The sequence below is a fragment of the Vipera ursinii genome (genome assembly GCF_947247035.1).
Source record: "Vipera ursinii genome assembly, chromosome: 1".
In the NCBI taxonomy this organism is placed as follows: domain Eukaryota; kingdom Metazoa; phylum Chordata; class Lepidosauria; order Squamata; family Viperidae; genus Vipera; species Vipera ursinii.
Genome location: NC_139512.1, coordinates 94,397,836 through 94,410,054, shown reverse-complemented (window position 1 = coordinate 94,410,054; position 12,219 = coordinate 94,397,836). Strand labels below are relative to the sequence as shown.

The following is a 12,219-nucleotide window of genomic DNA, read 5'->3' as shown; positions in this document are numbered from 1 at the left end:
AAAACTTAGCTAGAACTGACATAGGACTGGAATCCATTGCTGAAATACTGAATAACTTAAAATGATGGTGTAACTTAAAATAAGTTGAAGGCTTATTCTTATAACACATTAAATTGCTTTAAAAACGTCAAGTCACAAAAATAATTTTGGAATAAAAACAGAAATGCGGTCTGCTAAATAATATTAACTTATGACGCAAACTGAATTAACTATTACCAAAAAGGGACCCATACAATTTCAGTGGAGGTGACTCACCATTGCAGAATTTTAGAGAGTAACAAGCATTGATATGCAGAAGTGCTAGTTTGCTTAAAGAACTAGCATAACACAATTCATTAGCACAACACCAAAGTGCAATTTACAGATCTCCAGTATAGATGCGTCACTAATTTCACATGTCCGAATAAGTTATTAGTCCTTTCAGAAGAAAGCTCTGGTAATCTCTGTGTGGTAAGACAGACTTAGAAGAGCAGCGAACTGAAGTAGGGCTGTTGTTGTTTTTCACAGGGAAAGTTCTTTAATCTTGACTCTGGTGTAATGGGGCTATAATTATAGAAGTAAATAAATTAACAGCCAACTGCAAAGGGGAAATTAGTGAAGCTTAAAGGCTATTATTTCCCACTTAGACTCCCTCCAAAGTGCTAATTGTCCGTGCAGAAAGTACGACAGTCAAGATGGAGAAGTGTGGAAACAGCAATTAATAGGTGGAAATGAAGAAAGTGCTTTTTGCTCTCCTTCTGTATTTCCCCCCTGAAGATTCTATAATAAGAACACAAAACACCTGAACCAACAGGCTGCCGGTCTTTTGTTTTGCATTTTAATTTTTATCCTATCAAAATTCAGAATCTAACCACAGTCTCTAGTAATCGGATATGGCAAGAACAGATGGAAGATTCTTCACAATGTAAAAAGTATCCCACATTTGTTGTCTCTTGACCTGCCCCCCCTCTCTCCCCACCTGCTTATCTTTTTCAAGTCTCAGTATATAGACTGGAGTTTATTGAATAGAGAAAAGTGGTATACATATATCTGCCTCTTTTAGTGTACAGTTGATAGAATATCTCACTGTGTTCAGCAGGGAACTATGCACAGTATGGTAGATATACTACAATACAGTCCTACATACTGTATGTTCACCCACTAGTACATTTCAATAAATAGAGCTTACTTTGTAGTAAGTGTATGTAGAACTGCACTCTTAATCTTCTCTGTGTTGTTTGTTACTTGGATGAATGAACCAAGGTTCGTTTATGGTGAGCCATGAAGTCATTTTTGCCTCCCAGCAACTACATAAGATTTTCTCCATGACAACCTATCCCTAACCTGTTCTTTCAAGTCTCCCAAGGCTGTACTATCCTGCTTCTTTAAAATCTAACGTGCTTCTTTTGTCACAAGGAATATCATAGCTTCCACGATTCTGATCTTTGCAAGTATAGAGACATCATAGCATCTGAATGTCTCTTCTGAGGATCCTTTGCATTTTCAGTTATTAGAATAGTGTTATTAGCATACCACAGGTGTTTCTTCCTCCTGTTTCTTCCAGTGCAGCTTTTCTTAATATGTATTCCACATATAGGTTGAATAAATGAATGAATGAACCTTTATTGTCAAAGTACAACCAAGTATACATTGAGATTGGCTGAGCCTCCCTTCGTGCTCCCACCACCACAACTCACAGTGACAACAAACCCACCATCTTGTTATACCATGTGAGCTAACTGCACAACACACTGGCCTCGCAAGTCAATCATACATAAAGTTATTTCCCGTTCAAGAGCCTGACAGCCCATGGATAGAAGCTGTTCTTCAGCCTGCTTGTACGGCTGGCTATACTCCTGTATCTCCTACCCAATGGTAGGAGAGTAAAGAGGTACCGACCAGGGTGTGAGTCGTCCCAGAGAATTTTTATCACTCTTCCAAGGCAATGAGCCCTGGCAATGTCATCCAGTGGTGTCAGGGGACAGCCCACAATGTTTTGTGATGTGCTCACCACCCTCTGTAATATTTTCCTATCCGCGGCTGTCAGGCCAGCATACCAAACCACAATACAGTGCGAGAGGACGCTCCCTATAGTAGACCGGTAAAAGAAGGTCATTAGGTGTTGTTCTACCCTGTTCTTCCGCAAGACCCTGAGGAAGTGGAGTCTCTGTTGGACCTTTCTGGCCACCTGGGTTGCACTGACTTTCCAGGTAAGATCTTCACAGAGGTAGACTCCCAGGAATTTAAAGGAGGAAACTCTCTTCACACAGCCCCCCCCCCCCCCGATGTAAAGTGGGGCAGATTCCTCTCTTTTCCTCCGGAAGTCTAGCACCATCTCCTTTGTCTTGCCGATGTTCAGGTGAAAGTTGTTCTCTAAACACCATATGGATAGTTTTTGTACCTCCCCCCTGTACGCTGTTTCATCTTCACCTGTAATAAGACCCACTACGATGGTATCCACTGCGAACTTAATTATCGCAGTAGATGGGTCGGACGATACACAATCGTATGTGTACAATGAGTACAAGCAGGCGCTAACCATGCAGCCTTGTGGCGAGCCCGTGCAAAGCTTCAGGGGGGTGGATAAAACAGACCTGACCCTCACTGTTTGCAGCCTTGTCACATTTTGTTGCCAACCTGAAGCCAGTTTGTTTTTTTAATTGTTATAGAATTTGTATGGCCGTCCATAGAATTTATATGGCTACCACTCACTTTCAGTGAGTCTAGGCAGCTTACAAATAATAAAAAAAACAATATAGAGTAAAACCAGTTTGTTTCACCATGTTCTGTCTATATGGTAAGAACTCTAATTCATAGTAAACCTAATCATTATTTACAGAGGTTTAACACTGGTCCAAAGAGAGAGAAGAAGCCAAGGGATTGCCTATGTCATGGCAGGACTCATCAGTGCAGTACATGGGAAATCAGGAAACATGAGCTCTTCTCATGTGATCTTGAAAGGGTGGTATAGAAATGTAATAAAATAAATAAATAAATAAATTCAGGTAACAGGATACCCTGCCTTGTTGCTGAATTGACACAAACTGTCAAACTGAGTTAGCTGATGCTAATGCTGTCTGTGTCCTATGACCAGAACTGAATCCAGAAGGTACAAATAAAATGGTCCACATAAAAAGAACCCTGATGGCAGTGTTTAAGTGCACTATTGCTGGCAAATTCTGTCCACAGCCTGGAGTTCGATCCTGACAGGGCTCAAGGTTGACTCAACATTCCATCCTTCCGAGGTTGGTAAAATGAAGACCCAGATTGTTGCGGGCAATGTGCAAATGACACTTCTGTATTGTAGACCACCTAGGAAGTGCTGAAAAGCACCATGGGGCGGTATGTAACTACTCCCCTTGACTTCCATATCCACTAGCTTTCCCAATATTTTTATCCTCTTTTGACAGTGGAAAGTTTCCTGGATGGCCATTTCCATTTAATGTAAGCCTAAATGATATTCCTATTGCTATAATCTACTTCCTCTAGGGCAGGGGTGTCAAACTCAATTTCATTGAGGGCCGCATCAGCATTGCGGTTGTCCTCAGGGGGCCGGGTGGGTATGGCCTGGGTGGGCGTGGCCTACTGGGTGGGTGTGGCTAGAGTGCGAATGGCCTACTGGGTGGGCGTGGCCAGTTCTACATCGTTCGCATCAAGGGTGCCTATGGGGGCCTGGGCAGGTGTGGGACAGATCTGAGGGTCTCTGGCAGAAGGAGGGTCTCTGGGCCAGGGCCAAGGCAGCGGGGGCCGTTCCCTCACTGTTTCAAGGATGGCTTCGCGGGCCATATGAAACCACTTCGCGGGCCATGTCTGCTCTAGGGTATTCTGCATCTGAATCACTGCTTTATGCCTCAACACCCTTTCCCACAAAGAAAGATTGAAACTGGATAACAGTTATCAAAAAGGGCTACATCTAGAGCCTCTTGAAGAGGTAGTCTGCAAAATCTCTTTCAAGACTGCCAGCATCCCTCTACCCAAGTGAACACCTTCTAGGTTTATCACACATAATTTGACCCACAAAATATCAAAAGAGATTTAGATCAAGCCCACAAATGGCAGAAGTCTTGAGACAGAGTAGCACCCTGTTCACTTCCTCAAACATACTAGCTGAAAGGAGCTGCAGATAACATAACTAGACTTTGGTCCAGTCACCACATCAGAAACTGCCCAGGAAGAGCCAAGACCTTCTCAAACCTGAATGACCTGACCAGTACAATGAAAAAAAAACAACAGGTAGGAGAACTACCTGTTCATCCTTTCCTAACAGAATTTGCTATCCTCAGTAAGACTGCTGACAGTTCACTGACACTTTGCCTCCCTTATTGCTATAATGTCAGCTCAAACACGAGCTTCTACTTGTATGTATGCAATCCAAAGACATCTCCAAATTCCAAAGTCTTCAACAGAGTAATGAAAAGTACACTGTGATGTTGTGATGGAAATTATGTATAGTACATACTTGTGAGTGACATCACAACACATGTACAAAAAGGAACAAGTATGTATCACAGTGTCATGATGCATTTTCCCCCTAATTTATCTTCTTTGCCTCTTTCTCCCCCACCATCCCTACACACCTCTGATTTGAAAATGTTCTTTTTTCTTTACTTCTTCCACCAATGCTTTAGGTGTCATTTCTGCTGCTTCCAATTTCTGGAGCTCTTCAGTAAAGTGACTAATCTGCATAAAGAGGCTGCTTGAGAGAAGACTTGTCAAAGTCTGGATCTTCTCCTTTTGCCAGAGGTTAAATATGCAATTTACATAACTGGTGACAGGCCACCCTGACCTATTTGGAATGACCTTGTGATAACTTAACACTGGCATGTTTGCAAAAAAAGAAGTTCAAAAGAATTGTTTGCGTCTTCCAAAGTTTACATTCTGTAGATTTGCCATCATAACTCACAGAGCATCCACATTGTTAAGCTGGAAGAGGCAGGGATCCCAGGTATGCAGGTCAGCCAGGGTAGGTGCATAGGTGCTGCAGTGGGGAGCACAGACAGGCAGTCCAGAGTGCATGTGATAGCAATAGCACTTAAGACTTATATACTACTTTACAGTATTTATTTATTTATTTATTTATTTTAATTAAATTTTTATACCGCCCTTCTCCCGAAGGACTCAGGGCGGTGAACAGGGCATATCATAAAACTACAAAAATACAAAAGTTAAAAAAGAATTAAATTATTGCCCACAGTAAAAACAATAAAAATATATATAAATATTTAAACCCTAAGTAATTCCCCATCAGGCCAGGCCAGCTTGTTCAAATAAATGGGTCTTTAACCCGCGCCGGAAGGAGCGGAGATCCGGTGCCATCCGGAGCTCAACCGGCAGCTGATTCCACAAAGCCGGAGCGCCCACAGAGAAGGCCCTCCCCCTGGGGGCCACCAGCCGACATTCTCTGACTGGAGGCACCCTGAGGAGGCCCTCTCTGTGGGAACGCACAGGGCGGAGGGGAGTCGACGCCGGCAGCAGGTGGTCCCCGAGGTATTCCGGACCCATGCCATGTAAGGACTTAAAAACCATCACTAAGACCTTGAACCTCACCCGGAAGACAACTGGTAACCAATGCAGCTCGCGGAGCAAAGGTGTAACATGGGAGTACCGGGAAACTCCCAAGACAACTCTCGCGGCCGCATTCTGTACCAGTTGGAGCCTCCGAGTGGTCTTCAAGGGAAGCCCCATGTAGAGAGCATTGCAATAGTCAAGACAAGAGGTCACGAGCGCATGAGTGACCGTACACAGGGCATCCCGGTCTAGATAGGGCCGCAACTGCCGCACCAGGCGAACCTGTGCGAAAGCCCCCCTAGTCACGGCTACTACATGATCTTCTAAGGTAAGCCGTGCATCTAGGAGGACTCCCAAGTTGCGAGCCCTATCTACGGGGGGTAAAGACTCACCCCCCATAGAAAGTGATGGAACATTTTGAATGTCCCGGGATGCCGGAATGTACAGCCACTCAGCCTTGTCAGGGTTGAGTTGAAGTCTGTTCCTCCCCATCCAGACCCGAACCGCCTCCAGGCAATGGGACATCACAGCAAGGGCATCACTGGGGTGGTTTGGGGTCGAAATGAAAAGTTGGGTATCATCAGCATATTGATGATACCCAACTCCAAAACCACGAATGATCTCACCCAGCGGTTTCATGTAGATGTTGAACAGGAGAGGCGAGAGAACCGAACCCTGAGGAACTCCACAAACGAGAGACCTAGGGGCCAATCTCTGCCCCCCTGCCAACACCGACTGCGAACGTCCCTGGAGATAGGAGGAGAACCACCGAAGGACTGTGCCTCCCACTCCCAATCCCCTGAGACGCCGCAGCAGGATACCATGGTCGATGGTATCGAAAGCCGCCGAGAGGTCTAATAGGACTAGGACAGAGGAATATCCCCTATCCCGGGCCCTCCAGAGATCATTCACCAGAGCGACCAATGCCGTCTCCGTGCTGTACCCGGGCCTGAAACCCGATTGGTACGGGTCCAGATAATCCGCTTCATCCAGGACCAGAGGGAGCTGATGCGCCACCACACTCTCAACAACCTTCGCAAGAAAGCGAAGGTTGGAGACTGGACGAAAGTTGTACTTTACAGCTCTCTCTAAGCAATTTACAGAGTCAGCATCTTGCCCCCAACAATCTGGGTCCCCACTTTACCAACCTCAGAAGGATGGAAGGCTGAGTCAACTTTGAGCCGGTGAGAATCAAACCGCTAGCAGTCGGCAGAATTAGTTTGCAATACTGCATTCCAACTACTGTGCCACCATGGTCAAGCAGGGTGTGCTGCAGGCAGGCACTCTGAAGTGCAGGTGGGTGTTCAGGGGATGCAGGGGATGCCATGGGCAGGTGCTCCAGAATGGTCCTGGGTGCTGTGAGGGTGGGGGAGGCATTGTGGGCAGGTGCTCCAGAGCATGGGCAAATACGCAGATGCCATGAAGTTGAGAGTGCCACAGGCAGGCACAAGTACGTGGATGTCCGTGGATGTTGTGGACGGTGGGAATGCTGTACACAGCTACAATGCAGACTGGCTGGGCGAAGTTGGAGCAGGAGTACCTTCCAACTTCCTGCCAGATTCCCCATTGACTTTGCTGGTGGGAAGCTGGCAGGGAACATCAGAAATTGTCCCTGAGCTCACCCAAGTGCCCAGGTCACAATCAGGTAACTGCAGGGACACTGTAACAACCAGAAGTCCAAGGACTGGTCATAAGTCCTCCTTGTTTAGAGCCATTGTAATTTTGAACAATCGCTGAATCAGTTGTTGTAACCTGAGGACTACCTCTAACAAGTTTGGGATAATAAGCCTGTTTAAAACTATAGTTACTACAGACCAATTACGTATGTCTATTTAGAAGTAAATGTTGTTATGCTCATTGTGGTCTCAAATAAATATGCATAGCATGTCTTAATCATGTGTTTAGTAACAAGGAAAAATACTTAGTACATACCTGAAAGAAAAACATTGCTATTTATAAACATGATAAATATCTCGCTGTAGTTTTTACTCTTAAGTATTGAGTACTTTTAAATAAAATATTATGAGATAATCCCCATCTTATGAATTTGATTATGTTCTCTAGCCATTATACCTGTGTTCTAAACCTAAATTATCTAAATATTATTCCATGGGTAAGCAAAACTGTCAGCGGATTAATATTTTTCATAAAATAAATTTGCAGACGACACCAAGCTGGCAGGAATAGCCAATACTCCAGAAGATAGGCTTAAAATACAGGAGGATCTGGACAGACTCGAATACTGGGTGCTATCTAACAAAATGAAATTCAATGGTGAAAAAAGTAAGGTTCTACATTTAGGCAGGAAAAATCAAATGCACAGGTATAGTATAGGTGGTACCTTGCTCAATAGTAGTTACTGTGAGAGGGATCTCGGAGTCCTAGTGGACAATCACTTCAATATGAGCCAGCAGTGTGCTGCAGCTGCCAAAAAAGCCAACACAGTGCTAGGCTGCATTAACAGAGGGACAGAATCAAGATCACATGAAGTACTAATACCACTTTACAATGCCTTGGTAAGGAGGCCACACCTGGAATACTGCATCAAGTTTTGGTCACCACGATGTAAAAAAGATGTTGAGACTCTAGAAAGAGTTCAGAGAAGAGCAACAAAGATGATTGGTGGACTGGAGGCTAAAACATATAGGGAACGGTTGCTGGAATTGGGTATGTCTAGTTTAATGAAGAGAAGGGTGAGGGGTGACATGATAGAAGTGTTCCACTATCTCAGGGGCTGCCACAAAGAAGAGGGAGTGAAGCTATTCTCCAAAGCACCTGAAAGCAGGACAAGAAGCAACGGATGGAAACTAGTCAAGGAGAGAAGCAACCTAGAACTAAGGAGAAACTTCCTGACAGAACAATTAACCAGTGGAACAACCTGCCTCCAGAAGCTGTGAATGCTCCAACACTGGAAGTTTTTAAGAAGAGACTGGACAGCCATTTGTCTGAAATGGTATAGGGTTTCCTGCCTGAGCAGGGGGTTGGACTAGATGACCTCCAAGGTCCCTTCCAACTTATTATTATTATTATTATAACACTATCTTCATTGTTGATAGTGATCTTAGTAGAAAAAATATAATCACAATAGCAGTACATCCATAAAATGGTATACAAGTGCTTGATAACTTGTATGCAGTCTTCTATTGAATATTAGAGATTTTGAGACACATCTTTTTAGCTAATTTAAATGTTTGTGTAGATTGTGTTTGTATACAGTATATATGTTTGTGTATAATTATTAAGATGGTTTTTAGAATAAAAATAAATTCATATAATTAATTGGAGATACAATTATTTTATTTATCCCTTAATACAGTAGATTATTAAAATATTTGTAAATGTATATGTGTGTGTGTGTGTGTGTATTAATATTAATATTATAAGAGACTGTTAAAATGTTGACTCTGGGATAAAATCTTTTATTTTACACTGAGCCTTTTATATATCTAAAATTAGCAACTCCAAGTAGTACAGTAATTCTCCTTATTGTAATCATTATGCTTATTTTGGAAGGATTGCACTTTTCAGAAGTATTTTGTCATCTACTGAAAATCTGGGTCAAGTCAAATTGAGCACCAAACCAAACAGTGTTAAAATGCAAACTTTCACTTAATATCCACTCTTTTTAAAAAAAAGGTTGAACTTTTAATACATCAGTTGGACTTTAAAAATAAATTATTGCAGGTGAAATGCAGCAGATTTCAACTAATTGGAAGATGATTCAGTATTATGGCACATATAAAAATTGCTTTTTTCATCCAATTATTTACTCACTAACATGGGGCCTTACTTAGCCAACCTTGAATTATTTGGGAAAATGAATCAGAGTCTGACTTGGGTAGCACTTGGATGTGAGACCAACAGGAGGCCCATGGGTGTAGCATAGACTGATTATTATTCAAAGCAGTCCAGAGTGTTTTTACAAAATAATAAGAAAATCATCTTAAATAAAATTACCAATACTCCCAAAGGTAACTAAAATGCAAATATGGTATTAAAATATGGTTTAATTTATCTCTGTTAACATCAAGATTTTGTTTCAAAATATTCATAGTAATATTTATCTTTTATTGCATTACCCAAAACATAAAAAGCTTCCATTGCTTACAAAAAAGTTCATGCATTTTCATTAATAGAAATTGATGTTCATCTTACTGGTGGTTATAAATATTCCTAAATTACTTTTCTAACTTAGTTTTATCATTTTGATAACACTAAGTATGAACAGAAATTAATTTCTGAATCTGAAACTCTTGCTGCTATTCCACCTGGCCCCAAGACTGCAGTACCTAAAAGTATACTGAGATCCATTGTCATGATGATGCACATAAAATATTGGAATCAAAGCCAACAATCCAAACATGTCCCTGATAGAACTCTCATTTATCTACCTCAAGATCCTAAAATCATGGCATTTAAGTACCAAGATTTAGAGCTGGGCTGAAAAGTGGAAATTACGCAGAGAATATGTCTAATACAACACATCCTGCAAACTCTCCTCCCTGCTATTGCACAGGAAAAAATGTTTTGCACTTTATTGCAGACTTATGCAATACAAATATTTTGTAAGTAAGGGCTGAAATGGAGGAGGAGAATGAAAAGCAGAGCAGCCTGGGCAGAAATAAACACATACTGAGAACATGTCCTGGCTACATAGGCCTTTATCAGAAGATTAATATTCTAACAATAATAGAATTCAGTGCTTACGTATCATGTGGTTTTCATCATGGCCAACAATGTTATAATGCCAGACATAACAAAAATTGTTTTCGCTTCCAAAGATATTTTAATCTAAACTAAACCTACATTGTTGCCATTTCTTTTGGAATCATTGATATAGAATGAGGAACAGAAAAATGAATATTAAACAGAGATGGTTTTAAACTGATGTCTGTATAAAGGTGTGTACGTAGGGAGAATGGAAAAACAAAGTTTGACAGATTTCATAATTGTCTTAACATTTCAGACTGCATATTTAAAATGTTAGAATGACAGTAATTTTCTCTCATAGCAAAATTTTCCATAACATGCTGAAATAACATGAGCTACCACAGAAAGAATGTGACCCTTCTGAAACAACTATGTTCACTATAAAACTGTGCCACAGTTTTTATTTTTTTAAAAAAAGATGGAAACAAGAAGTAATCACCTAGACCAAGTTAGGCAACACAAGTGAGAAATTAATGTATTAAGTATGCTTTTAAATGAATGTTCTTCAAACAGTTCCCAAGAGAATAGGTATAGCTAGGTCTTAGTTTGGCAATTGAATAAGAGATTACATTCCTCTAATATTTTATTGACCAAATTTTTCCAAGAAAACCAAGCATACTTCAGTCTAGGAATGAGGAAATTCAAATGATCCTTTTATATGTTTAGAGAATATGTGTGAGAGTTATGACATTATGTTATATAACCCTGTCATTGATACACAGTCTGGTTACTCACCTACTCCCTCAGGAGCCGTATAGAAAAAAGAAGCACCTCTCTCCAGATTTTGTCCTCGTGCAGACGTTTTGCCAGCCCATGATCCTTCACAAAGATATAAAATAAGTTTAGGAGCAATTCAACTGATCCATGTACTTTAAATGCATTATGCTGTCTATCAGGTACATGAACAGGCCCTGTTTTTTACAACACAGTTGCATCATGGTGGGAGGGGGGGTGTTGATAAGGATGGTGAGACAATACCCAAATCCAGCCAATTAATATAGGGTTTTATATTTAATCACAGACCCAGTCTTATTTGAGCTAAATTGATTCTCTCCAGTCAATTAACTCTTCTTATGTCATCCAACCACTCTGACCTTTTCTGTTTTCATTTCTTCCCCATGATTACATGAGAGGATGTAAAGAAGCAGGAACAGATGGGAATGGGTTCAGCATCCTCAGCCATGTCCATAGTAGTGCTGACCCCAACAATGCCACTATGAATTTTCACCCTTTCAGGCACAATAATATTAGGAAGAAAAATGACAGCTTTTCAACCTGCCTTTTCGGTGACTGGAAGGATTAAATGCTCTGAAAGGAGCAATCACTAGGCCGCCTATGTCATATAAACAGGCTCAGATAACAGTTTAAAATGTACGTCAAAAGCACAGTGAGAAAAAAAAATACTCTGCAGTCATTACCAAATTTAATTTGCTTTCCTTTACCTAAGAGATAGATAACAAACAACTCTATTTATTACCATCAAGGTCATACTGAGATCAAGTGCTTTTTTGAGTTAAAGCAAGAGTTCAGTTGCCAAGATGGTGGTGCTGGGCTGACAGTATTAATGATTACCCTGCATAGTTCACATTTTATTGCTTGCCATTATAAGAGGCATAAAACATTAGAATGGGTACATACATGGACATTTTGTTTTCGTTTCTTTTTCCCCACCCACTTTCCTTTCAGTTTGCATTATTTGGATTGCAGGCCTGTAAGTAGAGATGTCTAGTTTTTAATTTTCCATAAACATGTGAAAAAAATCTCCCAGGCTGAAGAACTGGGTACAAATGCTTATAAATGATACTTTCAATAATAGAAATTGCTGCTTCTGGTATCTTGAGTCTATGTATGTATTTCAAACTGACACACATCTACACCCAGTTTGTAAACCCAGTTGCTGATCCATAAATAGAGTCCATGTCCAGAAGCTTAGCTCAAGTATAGATAAGCTTTGCTGCTTTAAGAGGTGACCATTTATTTCAAATGCTTCTTATAACAAGCAGAAAATATGAAGGAGTCCTA

The 12,219-nt window shown here is 41.1% G+C and overlaps 1 protein-coding gene across 1 annotated transcript in view; it reads right to left on the bottom strand.

The window, feature by feature from the left end:
• HIPK3 (homeodomain interacting protein kinase 3) overlaps positions 1–10,999 on the bottom strand; it is a 96,632-nt gene extending 85,633 nt beyond the window's left edge. The window contains exon 1 of the mRNA XM_083348786.1: positions 10,933–10,999. The gene's annotated coding sequence lies outside the window, so the exon portion shown is untranslated. The remainder of the gene's footprint in view (positions 1–10,932) is intronic.
• Between the last annotated feature and the right edge of the window lie 1,220 nt (positions 11,000–12,219).